We start from the raw sequence: 23710 nt of genomic DNA, 5'->3' as shown, positions 1-23710 counted from the left end.
CTGTATACTCTGATGAGCACTGGTCACAGGGCTGTATACTCTGACGAGCACTAGTCACAGTGCTGTATACTCTGACGAGCACTATTCACAGGGCTGTATACTCTGACGAGCACTGGTCACAGGGCTGTATACTCTGATGAGCACTAGTCACAGGGCTGTATACTCTTACGAGCACTAGTCACAGGCCTGTATACTCTGACAAGCACTAGTCACAGGGCTGTATACTCTGACGAGCACTAGTCACAGGGCTGTGTACTCTGACGAGCACTAGTCACAGGGCTGTATACTCTAACGAGCACTAGTCACAGGGCTGTATACTCTAATGAGCACTAGTCACAGGGCTGTATACTCTGACGAGCACTAGTCACAGGGCTGTATACTCTGACGAGCACTAGTCACAGGGCTGTATACTCTGATGTGCACTAGTCACAGGGCTATATACTCTTACGAGTGCTAGTCACAGGGCTGTATACTCTGACGAGCACTAGTCACAGGGCTGTATACTCTGACGAGCACTAGTCACAGGGCTGTATACTCTGACGAGCACTAGTCACAGGGCTGTATACTCTGACGAGCACTAGTCACAGGGCTATATACTCTTACGAGCACTAGTCACAGGGCTGTATACTCTGATGTGCACCAGTCACAGGGCTATATACTCTGACAAGCACTAGTCACAGCGCTGTATACTCTGACGAGCACTGGTCACAGGGCTGTATATTCTGACAAGCACTAGTCACAGGGCTATATACTCTTACGAGCACTAGTCACAGGGCTGTATACTCTGACGAGCACTAGTAACAGGGCTATATACTCTGACAAGCACTTTTCACAGGGCTGTATACTCTAACGAGCACTAGTCACAGGGCAGTATACTCTAACGAGCACTAGTCACAGGGCTGTATACTCTGACGAGCACTAGTCAAAGGGCTGTATACACTGACGAGCACTAGTCACAGGGCTCTATACTCTGATGTGCACTAGTCACAGGGCAGTATACTCTGACGAGTGCTAGTCACAGGGCTGTATACTCTGACGAGCACTAGTCACAGGGCTATATACTCTTACGAGCACTAGTCACAGGGCTGTATACTCTGATGTGCACTAGTCACCGGGCTGTATACTCTGACGAGTGCTAGTCACAGGGCTGTATACTATCACGAGCACTACTCACAGGGCTGTATACTCTGATGTGCACTAGTCACAGGGCTGTATACTCTGACGAGTGCTAGTCACAGGGCTGTATACTCTGACGAGCACTAGTCACAGGGCTATATACTCTTACGAGCACTAGTAACAGGGCTGTATACTCTGACGAGCACTAGTCACAGGGCTGTATACTCTGACGAGCACTAGTCACAGGGCTATATACTCTGACGAGCACTAGTCACAGGGCTATATACTCTGACAAGCACTTGTCACAGGGCTGTATACTCTAACGAGCACTAGTCACAGGGCTGTATACTCTGACGAGCACTAGTCACAGGGCTGTATACTCTTACGAGCACTAGTCACAGGGCTGTATACTCTGACGAGCACTAGTCACAGGGCTGTATACTCTGACGAGCACTAGTCACAGGGCTGTATACTCTGACAAGCACTAGTCACAGGGCTGTATACTCTGACGAGCACTAGTCACAGGGCTGTGTACTCTAACGAGCACTAGTCACAGGGCTGTATACTCTGACGAGCACTAGTCACAGGACTGTATACCCCAATGTGCACTAGTCACAGGGCTGTTTACTCTGACGAGCACTAATCACAGGGCTGTATACTCTGACAAGCACTAGTCACAGGGCTGTATACTCTGACGAGCACTAGTCACAGTGCTGTATACTCTGACGAGCACTGGTCACAGGGCTGTATACTCTGACGAGCACTAGTCACAGTGCTGTATACTCTGACGCGCACTATTCACAGGGCTCTATACTCTGACGAGCACTGGTCACAGGGCTGTATACTCTGATGAGCACTAGTCACAGGGCTGTATACTGTTACGAGCACTAGTCACAGGCCTGTATACTCTGACAAGCACTAGTCACAGGGCTGTATACTCTGACGAGCACTAGTCACAGGGCTGTGTACTCTGACGAGCACTAGTCACAGGGCTGTATACTCTAACGAGCACTAGTCACAGGGCTGTATACTCTGACGAGCACTAGTCACAGGGCTGTATACTCTGATGTGCACTAGTCACAGGGCTATATACTCTTACGAGTGCTAGTCACAGGGCTGTATACTCTGACGAGCACTAGTCACAGGGCTATATACTCTTACGAGCACTAGTCACAGGGCTGTATACTCTGATGTGCACTAGTCACCGGGCTGTATACTCTGACGAGTGCTAGTCACAGGGCTGTATACTATCACGAGCACTACTCACAGGGCTGTATACTCTGATGTGCACTAGTCACAGGGCTGTATACTCTGACGAGTGCTAGTCACAGGGCTGTATACTCTGACGAGCACTAGTCACAGGGCTATATACTCTTACGAGCACTAGTAACAGGGCTGTATACTCTGACGAGCACTAGTCACAGGGCTGTATACTCTGACGAGCACTAGTCACAGGGCTATATACTCTGACAAGCACTTGTCACAGGGCTGTATACTCTAACGAGCACTAGTCACAGGGCTGTATACTCTAACGAGCACTAGTCACAGGGCTGTATACTCTGACGAGCACTAGTCACAGGGCTGTATACTCTGACGAGCACTAGTCACAGGGCTGTATACTCTGACGAGCACTAGTCACAGGGCTGTATACTCTTACGAGCACTAGTCACAGGGCTGTATACTCTGACGAGCACTAGTCACAGGGCTGTATACTCTGACGAGCACTGGTCACAGGCCTGTATACTCTGACAAGCACTAGTCACAGGGCTGTATCCTCTGACGAGTGCTAGTCACAGGGCTGTATACTCTGACGAGCACTAGTCACAGGGCTATATACTCTTACGAGCACTAGTCACAGGGCTGTATACTCTGATGTGCACTAGTCACCGGGCTGTATACTCTGACGAGTGCTAGTCACAGGGCTGTATACTATCACGAGCACTACTCACAGGGCTGTATACTCTGATGTGCACTAGTCACAGGGCTGTATACTCTGACGAGTGCTAGTCACAGGGCTGTATACTCTGACGAGCACTAGTCACAGGGCTATATACTCTTACGAGCACTAGTAACAGGGCTGTATACTCTGACGAGCACTAGTCACAGGGCTGTATACTCTGACGAGCACTAGTCACAGGGCTATATACTCTGACAAGCACTTGTCACAGGGCTGTATACTCTAACGAGCACTAGTCACAGGGCTGTATACTCTGACGAGCACTAGTCACAGGGCTGTATACTCTTACGAGCACTAGTCACAGGGCTGTATACTCTGACGAGCACTAGTCACAGGGCTGTATACTCTGACGAGCACTAGTCACAGGGCTGTATACTCTGACAAGCACTAGTCACAGGGCTGTATACTCTGACGAGCACTAGTCACAGGGCTGTGTACTCTAACGAGCACTAGTCACAGGGCTGTATACTCTGACGAGCACTAGTCACAGGACTGTATACCCCAATGTGCACTAGTCACAGGGCTGTTTACTCTGACGAGCACTAATCACAGGGCTGTATACTCTGACAAGCACTAGTCACAGGGCTGTATACTCTGACGAGCACTAGTCACAGTGCTGTATACTCTGACGAGCACTGGTCACAGGGCTGTATACTCTGACGAGCACTAGTCACAGTGCTGTATACTCTGACGCGCACTATTCACAGGGCTGTATACTCTGACGAGCACTGGTCACAGGGCTGTATACTCTGATGAGCACTAGTCACAGGGCTGTATACTGTTACGAGCACTAGTCACAGGCCTGTATACTCTGACAAGCACTAGTCACAGGGCTGTATACTCTGACGAGCACTAGTCACAGGGCTGTGTACTCTGACGAGCACTAGTCACAGGGCTGTATACTCTAACGAGCACTAGTCACAGGGCTGTATACTCTAACGAGCACTAGTCACAGGGCTGTATACTCTGACGAGCACTAGTCACAGGGCTGTATACTCTGACGAGCACTAGTCACAGGGCTGTATACTCTGATGTGCACTAGTCACAGGGCTATATACTCTTACGAGTGCTAGTCACAGGGCTGTATACTCTGACGAGCACTAGTCACAGGGCTATATACTCTTACGAGCACTAGTCACAGGGCTGTATACTCTGATGTGCACTAGTCACCGGGCTGTATACTCTGACGAGTGCTAGTCACAGGGCTGTATACTATCACGAGCACTACTCACAGGGCTGTATACTCTGATGTGCACTAGTCACAGGGCTGTATACTCTGACGAGTGCTAGTCACAGGGCTGTATACTCTGACGAGCACTAGTCACAGAGCTATATACTCTTACGAGCACTAGTAACAGGGCTGTATACTCTGACGAGCACTAGTCACAGGGCTGTATACTCTGACGAGCACTAGTCACAGGGCTATATACTCTGACAAGCACTTGTCACAGGGCTGTATACTCTAACGAGCACTAGTCACAGGGCTGTATACTCTAACGAGCACTAGTCACAGGGCTGTATACTCTGACGAGCACTAGTCACAGGGCTGTATACTCTGACGAGCACTAGTCACAGGGCTGTATACTCTGACGAGCACTAGTCACAGGGCTGTATACTCTTACGAGCACTAGTCACAGGGCTGTATACTCTGACGAGCACTAGTCACAGGGCTGTATACTCTGACGAGCACTGGTCACAGGCCTGTATACTCTGACAAGCACTAGTCACAGGGCTGTATCCTCTGACGAGCACTAGTCACAGGGCTGTGTACTCTAACGAGCACTAGTCACAGGGCTGTATACTCTGATGTGCACTAGTCACAGGGCTGTTTACTCTGACGAGCACTAATCACAGGGCTGTATACTCTGACAAGCACTAGTCACAGGGCTGTATACTCTGACGAGCACTAGTCACAGTGCTGTATACTCTGACGAGCACTGGTCACAGGGCTGTATACTCTTACGAGCACTAGTCACAGGGCTGTATACTCTGACGAGCACTAGTCACAGGGCTGTATACTCTGACGAGCACTGGTCACAGGGCTGTATACTCTGATGAGCACTAGTCACTGGGCTGTATACTCTTACGAGCACTAGTCACAGGCCTGTATACTCTGACAAGCACTAGTCACAGGGCTGTATACTCTGACGAGCACTAGTCACAGGGCTGTGTACTCTGACGAGCACTAGTCACAGGGCTGTATACTCTGACGAGCACTAGTCACAGGGCTGTATACTCTGACGAGCACTAGTCACAGGGCTGTATACTCTGACGAGCACTAGTCACAGGGCTGTATACTCTGATGTGCACTAGTCACAGGGCTGTATACTCTGACGAGTGCTAGTCACAGGGCTGTATACTATCACGAGCACTAGTCACAGGGCTGTATACTCTGATGTGCACTAGTCACAGGGCTGTATACTCTGACGAGCACTAGTCACAGGGCTATATACTCTGATATGCACAAGTCACAGGGCTGTATACTCTGATGTGCACTAGTCACAGGGCTGGATAGTCTGACGAGCACTAGTCACAGGGATGTATACTATCACGAGCACTAGTCACAGGGCTGTATACTCTGATGTGCACTAGTCACAGGGCTGTATACTCTGACGAGTGCTAGTCACAGGGCTGTATACTCTGACGAGCACTAGTCACAGGGCTATATACTCTTACGAGCACTAGTCACAGGGCTGTATACTCTGATGTGCACTAGTCACAGGGCTGTATACTCTAACGAGTGCTAGTCACAGGGCTGTATACTATCACGAGCACTAGTCACAGGGCTGTATACTCTGATGTGCACTAGTCACAGGGCTGTATACTCTGACGAGTGCTAGTCACAGGGCTGTATACTCTGACGAGCACTAGTCACAGGGCTATATACTCTTACGAGCACTAGTCAAAGGGCTGTATACTCTGATGAGCACTAGTCACAGGGCTATATACTCTGACAAGCACTTTTCACAGGGCTGTATACTCTAACGAGCACTAGTCACAGGGCTGTATACTCTAACGAGCACTAGTCACAGGGCTGTATACTCTGACGAGCACTAGTCACAGGGCTGTATACTCTGACGAGCACTAGTCACAGGGCTCTATACTCTGATGTGCACTAGTCACAGGGCTGTATACTCTGACGAGTGCTAGTCACAGGGCTGTATACTCTGACGAGCACTAGTCACAGGGCTATATACTCTTACGAGCACTAGTCACAGGGCTGTATACTCTGATGTGCACTAGTCACCGGGCTGTATACTCTGACGAGTGCTAGTCACAGGGCTGTATACTATCACGAGCACTAGTCACAGGGCTGTATACTCTGATGTGCACTAGTCACAGGGCTGTATACTCTGACGAGTGCTTGTCACAGGGCTGTATACTCTGACGAGCACTAGTCACAGGGCTATATACTCTTACGAGCACTAGTCACAGGGCTGTATACTCTGACGAGCACTAGTCACAGGGCTGTATACTCTGACGAGCACTAGTCACAGGGCTATATACTCTGACAAGCACTTGTCACAGGGCTGTATACTCTAACGAGCACTAGTCACAGGGCTGTATACTCTAACGAGCACTAGTCACAGGGCTGTATACTCTGATGAGCACTAGTCACAGGGCTGTATACTCTTACGAGCACTAGTCACAGGCCTGTATACTCTGACAAGCACTAGTCACAGGGCTGTATACTCTGACGAGCACTAGTCACAGGGCTGTGTACTCTGACGAGCACTAGTCACAGGGCTGTATACTCTAACGAGCACTAGTCACAGGGCTGTATACTCTAACGAGCACTAGTCACAGGGCTGTATACTCTGACGAGCACTAGTCACAGGGCTGTATACTCTGACGAGCACTAGTCACAGGGCTGTATACTCTGATGTGCACTAGTCACAGGGCTGTATACTCTGACGAGTGCTAGTCACAGGGCTGTATACTATCACGAGCACTAGTCACAGGGCTGTATACTCTGATGTGCACTAGTCACAGGGCTGTATACTCTGACGAGCACTAGTCACAGGGCTATATACTCTGATATGCACAAGTCACAGGGCTGTATACTCTGATGTGCACTAGTCACAGGGCTGGATAGTCTGACGAGCACTAGTCACAGGGATGTATACTATCACGAGCACTAGTCACAGGGCTGTATACTCTGATGTGCACTAGTCACAGGGCTGTATACTCTAACGAGTGCTAGTCACAGGGCTGTATACTATCACGAGCACTAGTCACAGGGCTGTATACTCTGATGTGCACTAGTCACAGGGCTGTATACTCTGACGAGCGCTAGTCACAGGGCTGTATACTCTGACGAGCACTAGTCACAGGGCTGTATACTCTTACGAGCACTAGTCACAGGGCTGTATACTCTGACGAGCACTAGTCACAGGGCTATATACTCTGACAAGCACTAGTCACAGGGCTGTATACTCTGACGAGCACTAGTCACAGGGCTGTATACTCTGACGAGCACTTGTCACAGGGCTGTATACTCTAACGAGCACTAGTCACAGGGCTGTATACTCTGACGAGCACTAGTCACAGGGCTGTATACTCTGACGAGCACTAGTCACAGGGCTGTATACTCTGACGAGCACTAGTCACAGGGCTGTATACTCTGATGTGCACTAGTCACAGGGCTGTATACTCTGACGAGTGCTAGTCACAGGGCTGTATACTATCACGAGCACTAGTCACAGGGCTGTATACTCTGATGTGCACTAGTCACAGGGCTGTATACTCTGACGAGCACTAGTCACAGGGCTATATACTCTGATATGCACAAGTCACAGGGCTGTATACTCTGATGTGCACTAGTCACAGGGCTGGATAGTCTGACGAGCACTAGTCACAGGGATGTATACTATCACGAGCACTAGTCACAGGGCTGTATACTCTGATGTGCACTAGTCACAGGGCTGTATACTCTAACGAGTGCTAGTCACAGGGCTGTATACTATCACGAGCACTAGTCACAGGGCTGTATACTCTGATGTGCACTAGTCACAGGGCTGTATACTCTGACGAGTGCTAGTCACAGGGCTGTATACTCTGACGAGCACTAGTCACAGGGCTATATACTCTTACGAGCACTAGTCACAGGGCTGTATACTCTGATGAGCACTAGTCACAGGGCTATATACTCTGACAAGCACTTTTCACAGGGCTGTATACTCTAACGAGCACTAGTCACAGGGCTGTATACTCTAACGAGCACTAGTCACAGGGCTGTATACTCTGACGAGCACTAGTCACAGGGCTGTATACTCTGACGAGCACTAGTCACAGGGCTCTATACTCTGATGTGCACTAGTCACAGGGCTGTATACTCTGACGAGTGCTAGTCACAGGGCTGTATACTCTGACGAGCACTAGTCACAGGGCTATATACTCTTACGAGCACTAGTCACAGGGCTGTATACTCTGATGTGCACTAGTCACCGGGCTGTATACTCTGACGAGTGCTAGTCACAGGGCTGTATACTATCACGAGCACTAGTCACAGGGCTGTATACTCTGATGTGCACTAGTCACAGGGCTGTATACTCTGACGAGTGCTTGTCACAGGGCTGTATACTCTGACGAGCACTAGTCACAGGGCTATATACTCTTACGAGCACTAGTCACAGGGCTGTATACTCTGACGAGCACTAGTCACAGGGCTGTATACTCTGACGAGCACTAGTCACAGGGCTATATACTCTGACAAGCACTTGTCACAGGGCTTTATACTCTAACGAGCACTAGTCACAGGGCTGTATACTCTAACGAGCACTAGTCACAGGGCTGTATACTCTGACGAGCACTAGTCACAGGGCTGTATACTCTGACGAGCACTAGTCACAGGGCTGTATACTCTTACGAGCACTAGTCACAGGGCTGTATACTCTGACGAGCACTAGTCACAGGGCTGTATACTCTGACGAGCACTGGTCACAGGCCTGTATACTCTGACAAGCACTAGTCACAGGGCTGTATACTCTGACGAGCACTAGTCACAGGGCTGTGTACTCTAACGAGCACTAGTCACAGGGCTGTATACTCTGACGAGCACTAGTCACAGGACTGTATACTCTGATGTGCACTAGTCACAGGGCTGTTTACTCTGACGAGCACTAATCACAGGGCTGTATACTCTGACAAGCACTAGTCACAGGGCTGTATACTCTGACAAGCACTAGTCACACGGCTATATACTCTGACAAGCACTAGTCACAGCGCTGTATACTCTGACGAGCACTGGTCACAGGGCTGTATATTCTGACAAGCACTAGTCACAGGGCTATATACTCTTACGAGCACTAGTCACAGGGCTGTATACTCTGACAAGCACTAGTCACAGGGCTATATACTCTTACGAGCACTAGTCACAGGGCTGTATACTCTGACGAGCACTAGTCACAGGGCTGTATACTCTGACGAGCACTAGTCACAGGGCTATATACTCTGACAAGCACTTGTCACAGGGCTGTATACTCTAACGAGCACTAGTCACAGTGCTGTATACTCTAACGAGCACTAGTCACAGGGCTGTATACTCTGACGAGCACTAGTCACAGGGCTGTATACTCTGACGAGCACTAGTCACAGGGCTGTATACTCTGACGAGCACTAGTCACAGGGCTGTATACTCTTACGAGCACTAGTCACAGGGCTGTATACTCTGACGAGCACTAGTCACAGGGCTGTATACTCTGACGAGCACTGGTCACAGGCCTGTATACTCTGACAAGCACTAGTCACAGGGCTGTATACTCTGACGAGCACTAGTCACAGGGCTGTGTACTCTAATGAGCACTAGTCACAGGGCTGTATACTCTGACGAGCACTAGTCACATGACTGTATACTCTGATGTGCACTAGTCACAGGGCTGTTTACTCTGACGAGCACTAGTCACAGGGCTGTATACTCTGACAAGCACTAGTCACACGGCTATATACTCTGACAAGCACTAGTCACAGGGCTATATACTCTTACGAGCACTAGTCACAGTGCTGTATACTCTGACGAGCACTGGTCACAGGGCTGTATACTCTGACGAGCACTGGTCACAGGGCTGTATATTCTGACAAGCACTAGTCACAGGGCTGTATACTCTGACAAGCACTGTCACAGGGCTATTCGTAGTACTCTGACGAGCACTAGTCACAGGGCTGTATACTCTGACGAGCACTAGTCACAGGGCTGTATACTCTGACGAGCACTAGTCACAGGGCTGTATACTCTGAGCACTAGTCACAGGGCTGTACTACGTCACAGGGCTGTATGAGCACTGTCACAGGCTGTATACTCTGAGGCACTAGTCACAGGGCTGTATACTCTGACGAGCACTGGTCACAGGGCTGTATACTCTGACGAGCACTAGTCACAGGGTTTACTCTACGAGCACTAGTCACAGGGCTGTTACTCTGACGAGCACTAGTCACAGGGCTGTATACTCTACGAGCACTAGTCACAGGCCTGTATACTCTGACAAGCACTAGTCACAGGGCTGTATACTCTGACGAGCACTAGTCACAGGGCTGTGTACTCTGACGAGCACTAGTCACAGGGCTGTATACTCTAACGAGCACTAGTCACAGGGCTGTATACTCTAACGAGCACTAGTCACAGGGCTGTATACTCTGACGAGCACTAGTCACAGGGCTGTATACTCTGACGAGCACTAGTCACAGGGCTGTATACTCTGATGTGCACTAGTCACAGGGCTGTATACTCTGACGAGTGCTAGTCACAGGGCTGTATACTATCACGAGCACTAGTCACAGGGCTGTATACTCTGATGTGCACTAGTCACAGGGCTGTATACTCTGACGAGCAATAGTCACAGGGCTATATACTCTGATATGCACAAGTCACAGGGCTGTATACTCTGATGTGCACTAGTCACAGGGCTGGATAGTCTGACGAGCACTAGTCACAGGGATGTATACTATCACGAGCACTAGTCACAGGGCTGTATACTCTGATGTGCACTAGTCACAGGGCTGTATACTCTAACGAGTGCTAGTCACAGGGCTGTATACTATCACGAGCACTAGTCACAGGGCTGTATACTCTGATGTGCACTAGTCACAGGGCTGTATACTCTGACGAGTGCTAGTCACAGGGCTGTATACTCTGACGAGCACTAGTCACAGGGCTATATACTCTTACGAGCACTAGTCACAGGGCTGTATACTCTGATGAGCACTAGTCACAGGGCTATATACTCTGACAAGCACTTTTCACAGGGCTGTATACTCTAACGAGCACTAGTCACAGGGCTGTATACTCTAACGAGCACTAGTCACAGGGCTGTATACTCTGACGAGCACTAGTCACAGGGCTGTATACTCTGACGAGCACTAGTCACAGGGCTCTATACTCTGATGTGCACTAGTCACAGGGCTGTATACTCTGACGAGTGCTAGTCACAGGGCTGTATACTCTGACGAGCACTAGTCACAGGGCTATATACTCTTACGAGCACTAGTCACAGGGCTGTATACTCTGATGTGCACTAGTCACCGGGCTGTATACTCTGACGAGTGCTAGTCACAGGGCTGTATACTATCACGAGCACTAGTCACAGGGCTGTATACTCTGATGTGCACTAGTCACAGGGCTGTATACTCTGACGAGTGCTTGTCACAGGGCTGTATACTCTGACGAGCACTAGTCACAGGGCTATATACTCTTACGAGCACTAGTCACAGGGCTGTATACTCTGACGAGCACTAGTCACAGGGCTGTATAATCTGACGAGCACTAGTCACAGGGCTATATACTCTGACAAGCACTTGTCACAGGGCTTTATACTCTAACGAGCACTAGTCACAGGGCTGTATACTCTAACGAGCACTAGTCACAGCGCTGTATACTCTGACGAGCACTAGTCACAGGGCTGTATACTCTGACGAGCACTAGTCACAGGGCTGTATACTCTTACGAGCACTAGTCACAGGGCTGTATACTCTGACGAGCACTAGTCACAGGGCTGTATACTCTGACGAGCACTGGTCACAGGCCTGTATACTCTGACAAGCACTAGTCACAGGGCTGTATACTCTGACGAGCACTAGTCACAGGGCTGTGTACTCTAACGAGCACTAGTCACAGGGCTGTATACTCTGACGAGCACTAGTCACAGGACTGTATACTCTGATGTGCACTAGTCACAGGGCTGTTTACTCTGACGAGCACTAATCACAGGGCTGTATACTCTGACAAGCACTAGTCACAGGGCTGTATACTCTGACAAGCACTAGTCACACGGCTATATACTCTGACAAGCACTAGTCACAGCGCTGTATACTCTGACGAGCACTGGTCACAGGGCTGTATATTCTGACAAGCACTAGTCACAGGGCTATATACTCTTACGAGCACTAGTCACAGGGCTGTATACTCTGACGAGCACTAGTCACAGGGCTATATACTCTTACGAGCACTAGTCACAGGGCTGTATACTCTGACGAGCACTAGTCACAGGGCTGTATACTCTGATGAGCACTAGTCACAGGGCTATATACTCTGACAAGCACTTGTCACAGGGCTGTATACTCTAACGAGCACTAGTCACAGGGCTGTATACTCTGACGAGCACTAGTCACAGGGCTGTATACTCTGACGAGCACTAGTCACAGGGCTGTATACTCTGACGAGCACTAGTCACAGGGCTGTATACTCTGATGAGCACTAGTCACAGGGCTGTATACTCTTACGAGTACTAGTCACAGGGCTGTATACTCTGACGAGCACTAGTCACAGGGCTGTATACTCTGACGAGCACTGGTCACAGGCCTGTATACTCTGACAAGCACTAGTCACAGGGCTGTATACTCTGACGAGCACTAGTCACAGGGCTGTGTACTCTAATGAGCACTAGTCACAGGGCTGTATACTCTGACGAGCACTAGTCACATGACTGTATACTCTGATGTGCACTAGTCACAGGGCTGTTTACTCTGACGAGCACTAATCACAGGGCTGTATACTCTGACAAGCACTAGTCACAGGGCTGTATACTCTGACAAGCACTAGTCACACGGCTCTATACTCTGTCAAGCACTAGTCACAGCGCTGTATACTCTGACGAGCACTGGTCACAGGGCTGTATATTCTGACGAGCACTAGTCACAGGGCTATATACTCTGACAAGCACTTTTCACAGGGCTGTTTACTCTGACGAGCACTAATCACAGGGCTGTATACTCTGACAAGCACTAGTCACAGGGCTGTATACTCTGACAAGCACTAGTCACACGGCTCTATACTCTGTCAAGCACTAGTCACAGCGCTGTATACTCTGACGAGCACTGGTCACAGGGCTGTATATTCTGACGAGCACTAGTCACAGGGCTATATACTCTGACAAGCACTTTTCACAGGGCTGTTTACTCTGACGAGCACTAATCACAGGGCTGTATACTCTGACAAGCACTAGTCACAGGGCTGTATACTCTGACAAGCACTAGTCACACGGCTATATACTCTGACAAGCACTAGTCACAGGGCTATATACTCTTACGAGCACTAGTCACAGTGCTGTATACTCTGACGAGCACTGGTCACAGGGCTGTATACTCTGACGAGCACTGGTCACAGGGCTGTATATTCTGACAAGCACTAGTCACAGGGCTGTATACTCTGACAAGCACTAGTCACAGGGCTATATACTCTAACGAGCACTAGTCACAGGGCTGTATACTCCGATGTGCACTAGTCACAGGGCTGTATACTCTGACGAGCACTTGTCACGTCCTGACCATAGTAAGAGGTTATTTTCTATGGTAGAGTAGGTCAGGGAGTGACAGGGGGTGTTTTGTGTTTTTCTATGTTTTCTGTTTCTATGTTTAAGTTCTAGTTTTTCTTTTTCTATGTTGGGGTTGTTTGGGTTGATCTCCAATTGGAGGCAGCTTGTCCTCGTTACCTCTGATTGGAGATCATATTAAAGTAGGGGTTTTTCTTCCTGGGTTTTTGTGGGTTATTATCTTTTGAGTAGTGTTTGTTTCTCTCTGCGTCACGGTTTGTTGTTTTGTCAATTTCAGTTATTTATGTTTTGCAAAGTTTCACGGATTTAATAAAATGTGGAACTACAACCACGCTGCACTTTGGTCTGCTCCTTTTGACAACCGTGACAGCACTAGTCACAGGGCTGTATACTCTAACGAGCGCTAGTCACAGGGCTGTATACTCTGACGAGCACTAGTCACAGGGCTGTATACTCTAACGTGCACTAGTCACAGGGCTGTGTACTCTGATGTGCACTAGTCACAGGGCTGTATACTCTGATGTGCACTAGTCACAGGGCTGTATACTCTGATGTGCACTAGTCACAGGGCTATATACTCTGATGTGCACTAGTCACAGGGCTATATACTCTGATGTGCACTAGTCACAGGGCTGTATATTCTGACGAGCACTGGTCACAGGGCTGTATACTCTGACGAACAGTAGTCAGAGGGATGTGTACTCTGATAGAGATGTCTCTCCCCTGACATACATACACAATAATCTGCTGCCCTCAGTAGAGACAGCCCCTAGCTCGCCCCTCAAGCACTTCTCATGTCAATCATGATGTCCACCAGATTCCACAGTCAATTTGAAATGCCAGTAATAATTGCCAAGATAGCTCTGAGGAACATTAAATACAGCAGTAGAGCTATGAGCCAACTATACACTCTGCGGTTGACAGACTGTGGCTTTAACCCAGAGAGACATACACAGAGACTCATCCATTTTGTAAATTGAGGTGTGGAGAATGAAAGGCATGTTAACATCTTATTTGAAATGGTCAAGCAATGGGGAAAAAGTGTGTGTTGTTGACTTTTTCTAAGAGAAAGACACTGATGCCTTAGGGCAGTGATTAGGGCAGTGATCAGGGCAGTGATCAAGGCAGTGATTAGGGCAGTGATCAGGACAGTGATTAGGGCAGTGATTAGGGCAGTGATCAGGACAGTGATTAGGGCAGTGATCAGGACAGTGATTAGGGCAGTGATTAGGGCAGTGATCATGACAGTGATTAGGGCAGTGATTAGGGCAGTGATCAGGGCAGTGATCAGCGCAGTGATTAGGGCAGTGATCAGGACAGTGATTAGGGCAGTGATTAGGGCAGTGATCAGGACAGTGATTAGGGCAGTGATCAGGGCAGTGATCAGGGCAGTGATCAGGGCAGTGATTAGGGCAGTGATCAGAACAGTGATTATGGCAGTGATCAGGACAGTGATTAGGGCAGTGATTAGGGCAGTGATCAGGACAGTGATTAGGGCAGTGATTAGGGCAGTGATCAGGGCAGTGATCAGGGCAGTGATTAGGACAGTGATTAGGGCAGTGATCAGGACAGTGATCGGGGCAGTGATCAGGAAAGTGATCAGGGCAGTGATCAGGACAGTGATTAGTGCAGTGATTAAAGCAGTGATCAGGGCAGTGATCAGGGCAGTGATCTAGGGCAGTGATCAGGGCAGTGATTAGGGCAGTGATCAGGGCAGTGATCAGGACAGTGATCAGGGCAGTGATTAGGGCAGTGATCAGGGCAGTGATCAGGACAGTGATCAGGGCAGTGATTAGGGCAGTGATCAGGGCAGTGATCAGGGCAGTGATTAGGGCAGTGATCAGGGCAGTGATCAGGACAGTGATCAGGGCAGTGATTAGGGCAGTGATCAGGGCAGTGATCAGGGCAGTGATCTAGGGCAGTGATCAGGGCAGTGATTAGGGCAGTGATCAGGGCAGTGATCAGGACAGTGATCAGGGCAGTGATTAGGGCAGTGATCAGGGCAGTGATCAGGACAGTGATCAGGGCAGTGATTAGGGCAGTGATCAGGGCAGTGATCAGGACAGTGATTAGGGCAGTGATTAGGGCAGTGATCAGGACAGTGATCAGGGCAGTGATCAGGGCAGTGATCAGGACAGTGATTAGGGCAGTGATCAGGGCAGTGATCAGGGCAGTGATCAGGACAGTGATTAGGGCAGTGATCAGGGCAGTGATCAGGACAGTGATTAGGGCAGTGATTAGGGAAGTGATCAGGACAGTGATTAGGGCAGTGATTAGAGCAGTGATCAGGACAGTGATTAGGGCAGTGATCAGGACAGTGATCAGGGCAGTGATTAGGGCAGTGACCAGGACAGTGATCACGGCAGTGATCAGGGCAGTGATTAGGGCAGTGATCAGGGCAGTGATCAGGGCAGTGATCAGGGCAGTGATTAGGGCAGTGATCAGGGCAGTGATCAGGACAGTGATTAGGGCAGTGATCAGGGCAGTGATCAGGACAGTGATTAGGGCAGTGATTAGGGCAGTGATCAGGACAGTGATTAGGGCAGTGATTAGAGCAGTGATCAGGACAGTGATTAGGGCAGTGATCAGGACAGTGATCAGGGCAGTGATTAGGGCAGTGATCAGGACAGTGATCACGGCAGTGATTAGGGCAGTGATCAGGACAGTGATTAGGGCAGTGATTAGGGCAGTGATCAGGACAGTGATTAGGGCAGTGATTAGAGCAGTGATCAGGACAGTGATTAGGGCAGTGATCAGGACAGTGATCAGGGCAGTGATTAGGGCAGTGATCAGGACAGTGATCACGGCAGTGATTAGGGCAGTGATTAGGGCAGTGATCAGGACAGTGATCAGGGCAGTGATTAGGGCAGTGATCAGGACAGTGATTAGAGCAGTGATCAGGACAGTGATTCGGGCAGTGATCAGGACAGTGATCAGGGCAGTGATTAGGGCAGTGATCAGGACAGTGATCACGGAAGTGATTAGGGCAGTGATCAGGGCAGTGATCAGGACAGTGATCAGGGCAGTGATTAGGGCAGTGATCAGGGCAGTGATTAGGGCAGTGATTAGAGCAGTGATCAGGACAGTGATCAGGGCAGTGATTAGGGCAGTGATCAGGACAGTGATTAGGGCAGTGATTAGAGCAGTGATCAGGACAGTGATTAGGGCACTGATTAGGGCAGTGATCAATCAATAAATTGCTGGTTCTAATAAAAATGAATGCCCTTGCTCGCCAGGGACTGAAACAGCTGTCCCCTCTCCCAATCAGCTCAGCAGTTAATACTAACGTTCTGTAAACTTGGCTCTGGTTGGTTGGTGAATATCTGGGATGTCAAACTCCTTCCATGAAGGGCCTAGTGTCTAACGGTCTGCAATTAAGACCTAGACAACCAGGTGAGGGGAGTTCGTTACTAATTAGTGACCTTAATTTATAAATCAAGTACAAGGGAGGAGAGAAAACACGCAGACACTCAGCCCTCCATGGAATGAGCTTGACACATGTGGTGTACATAATTAGCCTACCCCTGTGTGTAGAACAGAAGCCTTCATTTCACTTACTGTAGGTGTACAGTACATTGTTTAACACATAATATGTGTCTGTCAGTCCCAGAGATTGATAGATTGCCATTTAGTTTAAGGAGTGCATTGGTGCTGAAATCCCAATATCTCTCTGTTAGAATCTCAGGTCTGGATGGATTAAAACTGCTTATGTTATCTTTCTGATGTCTAGACAGGTGACAAGGGAAGCTCAGGTTGAACAGCCACCTCTACCTCTACTGCCTGAAGCAGAGTGGATGACAATGACTGGGGACCAGACAGACGTTGAAGAATACACACTTTGGCCTGCAATAGCATTTCAAGTCAGTGTTCCCTGAGGGCATAGACACAGACGGACACACACACTCAGTCACACACACACACACACACACACACACTTGTGGACACGCACACGCATGCGCGTGCACACGCACACACTCTGTTAAAATCACTGGCCTTATCTTTTGTGTAGCAAGGCTGTCCATCTGAGCCAGCTGTGGCAGTTTGTCAATCATTTACTGTTCTTCATGTAACACTGATCGCATGTACGTATCGTTCATCGTCTGTCCTCGCCCAACGTCCCCCTTCCCCCAATGTCCCCTGGGTGTGAAAATATGCCTGAAGATATGAACATTCTACTTCTCACTACTGAAGGGTTACCTACTACACTTTGTCATTTTATGCTGAATATAAGTAGCACTCAAACAGCTTGCCCCATGGCTTCAGAGAATTATGTTGCCTGAACAGATTGTCTGAATTTGGAAAATTCTGCAGCTATCATAAGGGAAATGGGCTGATACTGATGCAATGCATACACACACAAACTTAACATTTTGACAAATCCCTCTTTTGCATAAGCAATCCCAATAAACTCTGAGTGGACACCTGCCTTTGTGAATACCCTCTGAAAACTCAGGAAAATGAAATTACCCTTCAAAAAAAGATGTGTGTATACATGGAAATGTATTCAGGTGATCAGTCAACCAGACCCTGGTGCAGGTGGAGGGCCAGCAGGGAGAGCACATCATGTCTGAGTCCCACTGAGGGACTGGCCACCAGCAGAGAGGGGCTGAGAGGGGCTGTCACCAGGGCTGACATGAGGAGACCAGTGGGCTGAGAGGGGCTGGCTGGGCTGGCTGCAAATGGACCTCCTTGCACACTGTAGCTCTTGAGATGTTTACTGTATGTGGAGGGAAGGGAAGGAGTCTGAATAAACACTTGGTTGGACAGACTCGTTTTACTGTCTACTGCAAAGCCAGAGCCAGATTCAGAGCCAGATACAGGCCCATGGACAGCAACAGTTTTCTATGCTGGAAGATGGACTAGATACAACACAAGACATTTCAAGCCTTGCTTTGTTTTAGCACGCCTATTGTTTTAGTATGCCTGTTGTTTTAGTATGCCTATTGTTTTAGTATGCGTATTGTTTTAGCATGCCTATTGTTTTAGTATGCCTATTGTTTTAGCACGCCTATTGTTTTAGTATGCCTGTTGTTTTAGCATGTCTGTTGTTTTAGTATGCCTATTGTTTTAGCATGTCTGTTGTTTTAGTATGCCTATTGTTTTAGTATGCCTGTTGTTTTAGCACGCCTATTGTTTTAGTATGCCTGTTGTTTTAGTATGCCTGTTGTTTTAGTATGCCTATTGTTTTAGCATGTCTGTTGTTTTAGTATGCCTATTGTTTTAGCACGCCTATTGTTTTAGCACGCCTATTGTTTTAGTATGCCTGTTGTTTTAGTATGCCTGTTGTTTTAGTATGCCTATTGTTTTAGTATGCCTGTTGTTTTAGTATGCCTGTTGTTTTAGTATGCCTATTGTTTTAGCATGCCTATTGTTTTAGTATGCCTGTTGTTTTAACACGCCTATTGTTTTAGCATGCCTGTTGTTTTAGTATGCCTGTTGTTTTAGCACGCTTATTGTTTTAGTATGCCTGTTGTTTTAGCATGCCTGTTGTTTTAGCATGCCTATTGTTTTAGTATGCCTATTGTTTTAGCACGGCTATTGTTTTAGTATGCCTGTTGTTTTAGTATGCCTATTGTTTTAGCATGCCTATTGTTTTAGTATGCCTATTGTTTTAGCACGCCTATTGTTTTAGTATGCCTGTTGTTTTAGTATGCCTGTTGTTTTAGCATGTCTGTTGTTTTAGTATGCCTATTGTTTTAGTATGCCTGTTGTTTTAGCACGCCTATTGTTTTAGCACGCCTGTTGTTTTAGCACGCCTATTGTTTTAGTATGCCTGTTGTTTTAACACGCCTATTGTTTTAGTATGCCTGTTGTTTTAGTATGCCTGTTGTTTTAGCATGCCTGTTGTTTTAGTATGCCTATTGTTTTAGTATGCCTGTTGTTTTAGCATGTCTGTTGTTTTAGTATGCCTGTTGTTTTAGCATGCCTGTTGTTTTAGCATGTCTGTTGTTTTAGTATGCCTGTTGTTTTAGTATGCCTGTTGTTTTAGTATGCCTGTTGTTTTAGCATTGTCACGATCGTCTAAAGGAGTAGACCATGGCGCAGCGTGCTTAGAGTTCCACATGTTTAATACATTTGAAACTCACCAAACAATACAAATGAAAACGAAGCGTGACGTTCTGGGCTGCTCACAGGCAGCTACACAAACACAAACAGGGGAAAACCAAAAAGGGAATCAGTGGCAGCTAATAGGCCGGTGACGACGACCGCCGAGCGCCACCCGAGCAGGAGGGGGCGCCACCGTCGGTGGGAATCGTGACAAGCATGCCTATTGTTTTAGCATGCCTGTTGTTTTAGCATGCCTGTTGTACTAACTGTACTGGTACAGTAAACTATGTATCTTTTATATTTGTGTGCTTCATGCGTAAATGTTCCTTGGGATTACAAAACCATCAGGGCTGTCTTGATGAGCTGCACTGTTAAGATGGAAATAACGATATCTGGGCAATTCCACGATAACAGAATGATTGGTATTTGCTTGACATACCTTTTAAAGTGAAACATCAGATTTTCTGTTACCGTGGACTTGCCCACCTGCTATTTGTCATGCCTTTAATTTCCTGTATGGTGACCTTTTTAAAGGCTCCTCTCTACGCCTCCACTCTGCCACAATAGATCAACGAAGCCCAGAAAAATCTGTCATAACATATTATTCTAAAAGGAATAGGAGCCCGCTTTATTCACAGTCAGTGTGGAACAGTCATGATATGTTATTCTAAAAGGAATAGGAGCCCGCTTTATTCACAGTCAGTGTGGAACAGTCATGATATGTTATTCTAAAAGGAATAGGAGCCCGCTTTATTCACAGTCAGTGTGGAACAGTCATGATATGTTATTCTAAAAGGAATAGGAGCCCGCTTTATTCACAGTCAGTGTGGAACAGTCATGATATGTTATTCTAAAAGGAATAGGAGCCCGCTTTATTCACAGTCAGTGTGGAACAGTCATGATATGTTATTCTTAAAGGAATAGGAGCACCTCAGTTCACAGTCAGTGTGGAACAGTCGTGATATGTTGTTCTTAAAGGAATAGGAGCACCTCAGTTCACAGTCAGTGTGGAACAGTCATGATATGTTATTCTTAAAGGAATAGGAGCACCTCTCAGTTCACAGTCAGTGTGGAACAGTCGGGATATGTTGTTCTTGCGGTACTATTGCCTCAACAGAGTTGTGTCAGTTAATCTTGTTTTTCAACCAAATTTTATATCCTCAAATTGATAAGCTGTTTAGTTAACCTTGTTTTTCAACCAAATTTTATATCCTCAAATTGATCATCTGTTTAGCTAATCTTGTTCTTCAACCAAATGTTATACCCTCAAATTGATCATCTTATCAGGATAAGGTAAGACCCAGATGCAGACTGTGTCGAAGTAGCAATGTTTATTACCAGCAACAGAGGCAAAGGTACAGGCCGGCTCCGGGTCAGGTCATGCAGAGGTTGGTAATCCAGAGACGGGGCAAAGGTACAGGCCGGCTCCGGGTCAGGTCATGCAGAGGTTGGTAATCCAGAGACTGGGCAAAGGTACAGGACAGCAGGCATGCTCAGGGTCAGGACAGGCAGAGTGGTCAGACGGGCGGGCTCAAGGTCAGGACAGGCAGAGTGGTCAGACGGGCGGGCTCAAGGTCAGGACAGGCAAGGGTCAAAACCAGGAGGACGAGAAAAGAGAGACTTGGGAAAAGCAGGAGCTGAGACAAAAACGCTGGTTGACTTGAACAAACAAGACAAACTGGCAACAGACAGACAGAAAACACAGGTATAAATACCCAGGGGATAATGGGGAAGATGGGCAACACCTGGAGGGGGTGGAGACAAGCACAAGGACAGGTGAAACAGATTAGGGTGTGACACATCTGTTTAGTTAATTTTGTTCTTCAACCAAATGTTATACCCTCAAGTTGATAATCCGTTTACGTTAGAAGTGGTAGTCGACAGGTGGTGGTCAACTATAATTCAGGGGATAAATAAATTATTAATGCTGCATTGTACATATTTCATAAAACAAGTTGTAATCAATTATGAACGAGTCGAGGTACCGACTGCGGTCCATGTCTGAGTTATACAAAGTCAATTCTCCCCTTTAAAACAAGATATCAATTCCTCCATTTCCACTTCAAAGGGCTGAGAGAGCAAAGCAGCTTGCTGAGCCTCCAATGACTGTGGCACTGAAGTCAGCACATGAAAGCGATTCTAACTTGGGAACCTTTTCAGCTAAAATCAAACATTGCTGTTGGTTTATAGAGCAGCATTTTCTATTTGAACAATGTAAGATCTGTATATGTCCAGGCGACTCAGACAAGAACATCTGGACAATACATTAAGTCTAGCGTGTAAATATAATGTCACCTTTCCCATTAACAGAGTATCCCCTCACAGATTAAAGACTCATCACATTTTGGAGGGGAGGACAGGAAGACAGATTAGGCCTCATAAACTAGAGGTTGTTAGAAACTGAAGGCTTTATGAGCTAATTGAAATCAGTTTGCTTGATATGACTTCTTGAATTGGTGATGTGGTAATGAGAGGATGTTTCTCTTTACAAGGTAATGAGAGGATGTTTCTCTTTACACGGTAATGAGAGGATGTTTCTCTTTACACGGTAATGAGAGGATTTTTCTCTTTACAAGGTAATGAGAGGATGTTTCTCTTTACATGGTAATGAGAGGATGTTTCTCTTCACAAGGTAATGAGAGGATGTTTCTCTTCACAAGGTAATGAGAGGATGTTTCTCTTTGCATGGTAATGAGAGGATGTTTCTCTTCACAAGGTAATGAGAGGATGTTTCTCTTTACAAGGTAATGAGAGGATGTTTCTCTTTACAAGATAATGAGAGGATGTTTCTCTTTACAAGGTAATGATAGGATGTTTCTCTTCACAAGGTAATGAGAGGATGTTTCTCTTTACAAGGTAATGAGAGGATGTTTCTCTTTACATGGTAATGAGAGGATGTTTCTCTTCACAAGGTAATGAGAGGATGTTTCTCTTTACATGGTAATGAGAGGATTTTTCTCTTCACAAGGTAATGAGAGGATGTTTCTCTTTACATGGTAATGAGAGGATTTTTCTCTTTACATGGTAATGAGAGGATGTTTCTCTTTACATGGTAATGAGAGGATGTTTCTCTTCACAAGGTAATGAGAGGATGTTTCTCTTTACAAGGTAATGAGAGGATGTTTCTCTTTACATGGTAATGAGAGGATGTTTCTCTTTACATGGTAATGAGAGGATGTTTCTCTTTACAAGGTAATGAGAGGATTTTTCTCTTTACATGGTAATGAGAGGATGTTTCTCTTTACAAGGTAATGAGAGGATTTTTCTCTTTACATGGTAATGAGAGGATGTTTCTCTTTACATGGTAATGAGAGGATGTTTCTCTTTACATGGTAATGAGAGGATGTTTCTCTTTACAAGGTAATGAGAGGATGTTTCTCTTTACATGGTAATGAGAGGATGTTTCTCTTTACAAGGTTAATTTAGCTCCTCTAAGACTATGTGGCATCATTAAGTTGGAGATCAGGGCGCTGATCATTAATGGAGTGAGACCCATTAAAGTGAAGAGAGGACTTTTCTCAGTCCCTCCTCCTCATCCCTCATCGAACACACACACACACACACACACACACACACACACACACACACACACACACACACACACACACACACACACACACACACACACACACACACACACCACACACACACACACACACACACACACACCTCCCACTGCATGACCGATGCAGCATGAAGGAAAGACATCCCTTTATCAAAGCAACAAGAGCGGCATAATGCATCCTTGACTCCCAACCTCCCCAATTAACTTTACTGGCCTTATTCTCTCTATGCTATCTCCCCCTATGCATCCATATGCTCCTTC

Source organism: Salmo salar, chromosome 20, assembly GCF_965601325.2.
Source record: "Salmo salar chromosome 20, fSalSal1, whole genome shotgun sequence".
Lineage (NCBI taxonomy): Eukaryota > Metazoa > Chordata > Actinopteri > Salmoniformes > Salmonidae > Salmo > Salmo salar.
The sequence above is the reverse complement of the archived record's forward strand: the minus strand, read 5'-3'. Positions refer to the sequence as shown.